We start from the raw sequence: 6000 nt of genomic DNA, 5'->3' as shown, positions 1-6000 counted from the left end.
CCAAACGTATGCTCCACGTCATTGCCGGTTGGAATATGGGCTTCATTATACCGGTGCTGTGAAGGGCCATCGGGGGTGCGCCAAGGTGTCATGAGCCAGGAAAGACACCCATATCCTGAGTCACCTAAACCAAAGAAAGGAAGTTATTGCCTTATATGGTAAGGTATGTGCAGTGGGCAAATAGTATTTACTTGGACAAGAGTAGTAGGCTGGTGAAAATTGAAACACACACACACACACACATTTCAGCAGGTACAAATACGAATAGAGAGGGTAATATGTAAAAATGTACTTACCAAGTAGCCAGCCCTCTGGCATTTGTTGTTGGGTAAATCGGTTCCAGAGGCCGGAGTGTCTCAGAATATAGGCGTCATGGCAGTTCCCAGGGAAGCCTGCAACCACACATAGGATTTTGAGATGAGCATCACATACAACCTGCACATTCAGGGAGTGCCGCCCACGCCTATTGACATAGACGTGGCCCCGCACGTGCTGTGCCCTAATCCCAATGTGTGTGCAGTCTATAGCTCCCAGCACGTGAGGGAATGCTGAGAGTCTATAGAAAGCAACCTTGTGGTCCTGCCACTCTGACTCTGAACTGGGGAATCTGATGTATGTCCGCCACAACTTCTTTAAAGCAAGTAACACTTGAGTAAAATGCTTTGAGAAAGTGGCTTGTGATACCCCCAAGGACCATGAGGTCACGGACTGAGTGGACCAAGTGGCCAAATAGTAGAGGGTACACATTAATTTCTGCAGCCCAGACACTGCATAGTTGCCCCCCCCCCCCCCCCCCCCCAAAAAAGGGTCCAAATCATCTCTCACCTGCTCATATAAGTTCAACAAGTTATTGCGGTTTAGCCTAAACATCCCCACAACCTGTTGATCCGAGAGTGAGTCCAGGTACAACCTAGCACGATACATACGTGGGGTACGCACTATTTGGGGTGGTACCTGGTTCTGGTGCGCAGCTCCCTCCCTCCTGCCCAGCTCCTCCAAATGGGCCAAATCCAAAATGAGCAACTCAAATCCACTCTGCACAATCTCCCTGTCTCAAACCCTCACAGGTGTCCTTAAGGATGTGGGGGTATATGTAGGAGTGTTTGTGAGTGAAATTAAGGACACCTGTGATGACATTAACCATGTGTGCACTTGACCAAATTGAGTTCTGGGCCAAATCGCCCAACAGAGCCTGGTCTGAAAAAATGGCGATTATTAGACACCTTAAAAGTGCGATTTGCGAAATTCCATTCCATTAAATAAGCGATTTGTATACTTTTCTATTGGAAAACATCTGGATGCGATAAAAGTGCGAATTTTTACCGCACTTTCAGTACGCATGACTTATCGCACAAAATATGCGATTTAGGGACCTTTTCGCATCAGATTAAATATGCGATTTCACGGAAAAATGCAAATTAACCGTTTTCTGGAGTAAAATTCGCCAAAAAACACAACTCTCATTCCATAGAATGTCACCCTTAGAGTCTAGCATGGAGCCAGGTATACCCGTATCAATCAGGGTTTGTATCACCTTATCCCAAAATGCCCTAAGGACTGCACATTCCCACAATAAGTGCCAGAAAGAGCCAGGCTCACTCCTACATTTGGGACACTGCAATGATGTTCTGACCCCCATTTTCACCAGCCTGGATGTGGAAAGATAGGACCTATGCAAAATATATAATTGCACCTGTTGTACCTTTATTAAATTGGGTGCTGTCTGTATCGAAGCCATTCCCATTCTAATGCTGTCAGGGGACCTACATCAGCTGACCACTTTATACTGAGCTTATTCAGCCCATTCTCACACATAGCCCCCAACAGCAAATTGTAACGCCTTGAAACCCCTTTCTTTTTGCCCCCTTCCTGCAAGGCTTTTTTAGGGGGGGGGGGGGGTCTCGAAAAACTTAATACTACATTTTGAAATTGGGCGGCCTCAAGAGCACTTCTTAGTTGTATCTGTTGTAGTTGTACTGGGGCGAATGTATTATGCCTGGCAAAGAGATAAACTGGAGTTAATGTGCAAGGAGATAATGCACCAGCCAATTAACTCCCAATTGTCATATTTCAAACACAGCTGATTGGCAGGTGTGTTATCTCCTTCCAATTTAACTCCAGTTTATCTCTTTGCCAGGCTTAATACATTTGGCCCACTGTATCTTAGTTGTTAAATCTAAAAAAAAAAAAAGACCTTGGGAGTGTATATTCATCGGCATCATTCATCGGCTGCATGAAAGAATTCATCCCATCTGGGCCATATAATTGACTCAAAGATTTAATCCCTTATTGCCCCCACGTCTTTTCCTAGCTAATTGACCGAATAAGTAATACACTATGCGATTTTGGACCGATTTCACACGATTTCAGCACTTGGGCCGATAAATTGAGTGAAACCGGCCCAAAATCGCATGTGTTTGACATTTGATCCGATCTGATGCACGGTCCCGTGCGCATCAGACCGGATCAGGAGTTCGGATGTGCAGCATGTATGATCACGTCCAATCTCCTGCAGCAGGCGGGCAGCAGCGGGGGGTGCCCGTGAAGAAGCAATCCAGCTGCGGCGGTGATCAGAGCAGAGGGGTGGGCGGCGGAGATCATCAGTAGGCTGTGTGCAGCAGCGGCAATTACAACTTTAAAATAACTTGTCAAATGACTGCCCGGCTAATGCTTGGCTGAGATAGAGCACTCTCAGCCAATCAGCGGCTTCTGATTGGCTAACAGTGCTCTATCTCAGCCAATGAAAAGCCAGAGAGTCAATTGAAACATTATTTTAAAAGATAGAATAGCCGCTGCTGCCTGCCCGCTGCAGGGCTGGACACTGATGATCAACGCCCACCCAACTGTTCTGATTACCGCCGCCCGCCCCACTGTTCTGATTGCTGCTGCGGTCGCACTGGCACCCCCCGCCGGCAACTCATTTGAGAGCCGCCGCCGCCCACCCCCACTGCTCCTCACTGCCCTGCACCTCCCCGTGATTTATCACATGTAAAAAATGGCACATCCAGGGGCGTAGCGAGGGTGCTGCCGGCGGAGCGTGGGCTCCGGGCGCTGAAGAGTAGCAGGGTGCCCGGCACCACACTCGCTGCCCGTCGGTCCACCCTCTGGATGCCGCCCGCCCGTCCATAGCAAAGGCGCAGAGTCTGAAAGTATTAGAGAGACCCTGCCGCCACAGGAAACACAAGACACACACGGTAGGTCCTCCTGTGTGCTAGAGGTGCAGGGAGACCTCTAGCAGTTGTCTCCTTTTGTGGCGGCCGCCAACTTTGGAGGGGCGCAGGGTCTTTAATGCTGTCAGAGACTCTGCGCCTCTGCTATGGACGGGCGGGACATTTAGGCTGGTGATGTAATCATTCCTCTGGCCACAAGAATGTAACCTTCTATGCAATGACCATGTAATCCCCCCTGACAACGAGCATGGAACTCCTGGCAACCAGAATATAGGTAAGCAACACTTCAGAGACATTATGCATTTAAGCAGCACTAGTGGGGGCATTATGTGTGTAAGGCACTACAGGGGGGGGGGGGCATTATACTTGTAAGCAGCACTAGTATGGGGATTATGTGTGTAACACAGTGGCACTACAGGGGGGCATTCTATGTGTGAGCGGCACTACTGGGACCATTATGTGTATAATGGGGCACTGCTGGGGGGCATTATATGTGTATGCGACACTACAGGGGAGTTATGCATGTAAGCAGCACTACAGGATGCATTATGTGTAAGTGGCACTAAAATGCCATGGGGGGTGCCGAAACATACTTTTGCTCCGGGCACCATGTCACCTAGCTACTCCTCTGGGCACATCAAGTCCTAAATTGTATGTGAGCCTCTCAGGGAGCGGCTGGGCAGCTTGGAGGAGAATTGGGTCCAACTTGTCCTTAGGACAAGTCGGCCTAATGTATGGGGGCCTTAACATTAGGAAGAGCGATCCTGTCATGCTCCTTCTTTCTCATTAAGGGCCGCATTTATCAACTAATATTTGCGGCTAAATCCCCGAAAACACCCATTTTCGGGGGTTAACCGCAAATATTAAGTATCCCCCTAATGTATCACAGGGGACCGCAGCAGGAATCTCCGATCCCTGCTGCAGCGCCGCCGGCCGCATCCCCCATAGGTTTCTACATCGGGCAGCGCGGCATCACACCCCTGGGCTATCGCCATTCTGATATGGTGATATCTCATTGTAGCCTATGGCTACACATCGCACTGCCCGAGCGTCAGTGCGGTCAGAGGGGTCGCGGGGGGTCAGCGCGTAACCGCGCATGCGCAGACCCCCCAGCTTCCGGATCCAGGCATCGCAGGGACAGGCTCCTTTCGGAGCCCTGTCCCTGCGCACAGCAGGTAATACATTCGGACGAAATGATCGCATTTTACAATGCGATCCTGGGCGGTAATATTCTGCCCAGATCGTATTGTAAATGCGATCAATGATAAATGGGTCTTTTAAAAGTGTTCATTTGTATTTTTACCCTTTTAATATTCCATATAAATGAAGAAATTAAACTATTAATTTTCTTAAAAAGGGATAGCAGTAAATATACTGGTGACTGCTGTAAAACATACAGAAATTTGGGTAAAACAATCATTTTTATAAAATTGACCCGTCCTGTGACAGTAGGCAATCATTTGCTCCAGGACTTGAATTTTACAGTGATATAGTTAAATAGCGGCTGCGCATTCAGCTGAATACATTTGAATGGATCTCTTGATATCCAAATCCCAGCTCCTGTCTGACATTTATCAAACACATTCGGTGACATGGCAGGTAGAGGCTGATTGGCTGGCTGTTCATCACTCTCCATTTTATCACTTTTGAAGCTTAGAGAATCTGGCCCAAAGTCTCTCTCTCTTTCACACAGAGAGAGAGAGAGAGAGAGAGAGAGAGAGAGAGAGAGAGAGAGAGAGAATCTCTGATTGCTGCTTCAGCGCAAGAATACTAGACTTATTCACATTCACTTCAAATCTGGAGTATTTACCATGTACTAGGATCAGGACCTGCTAGCTTTCTTGCTTTACTGCTTCAGTACCATTCTTACAGTATACATCAGTCACCTTATATCAAAGTCAGCACTACCCTGTTTTTTATCCAGCAATTGCTTCTACATCTGCATTGCCACCGTCCATGCCCCAAGCTATTTCCCAACGCTCAGCAGCCAGTGCAGGGGAAAGTCCCTGATCCCCGGGTGCTGGCTGGTGTAGACAGCAATTGAGGAGGTGCCCCTGCCAGTCATGAAGCATGCCTGTCACGTCTGAGCCAGGGCTAGATGCCAGGCTGACCAGGCCACAGATGCAATCCAGCCGCACTCGCTCAGATGACATCGTGGGGGGCGCTGGCCATGCACACACGGCACTGGTCAGGGACCGGAGCACCGCAGGATGACAGAAGATGACAGTCTCTGTGCAAGCCTGGGGAAGCATCTAGAAGGTAAATAAGTATTTCTCAAAACTTGAATCATGAGAGTACCCCCCTCCCAAAAGTTTGTAAGGGCCCCCTATTTAGCAACTGATGGTGATAAATGTATGTAAAACATATTACTTAGACAGTAAAGATGGGCCCCCTTCAGCTCTGGACCCCATTGCAGCTGCACCCCTTGCACCTATGGTAGTTACGCCTTTGCCAGGAACGTTCCTCAGTACCATATACCTTCCAGTCAATGAGGTATTGAAGACGTTTATACCAGACATGAGAATTTAAAATCTGTGAAACTGTAGTTTGTAATCAACTCCTCTCTGAGTATGGACCTTTGAAGCTTTCATTCAAAGGTATATATACTGCGCTCACCTTAAATTCTGTTCATGGGCGCTGCTTAGCCTCAGTGGTGTCCCGTACCCCCTGTGGGTCATAAATGGAACAAAGAACGGTGGCTGAAGCGCTGCCTCTATCTATGTGTAATTTTATAATAAGGAGTATGAGATGTGGTTGGGTGAAGTAAAAGATATTTTATTCAATATAGGTGTGCAATATGCAATGCAAAATGGTGAAACAAGTCTCTGGA

The sequence above is a fragment of the Crinia signifera genome, chromosome 4 (genome assembly GCF_055691185.1).
Source record: "Crinia signifera chromosome 4, ASM5569118v1, whole genome shotgun sequence".
Lineage (NCBI taxonomy): Eukaryota > Metazoa > Chordata > Amphibia > Anura > Myobatrachidae > Crinia > Crinia signifera.
Note: the sequence above shows the minus strand (reverse complement) of the source record.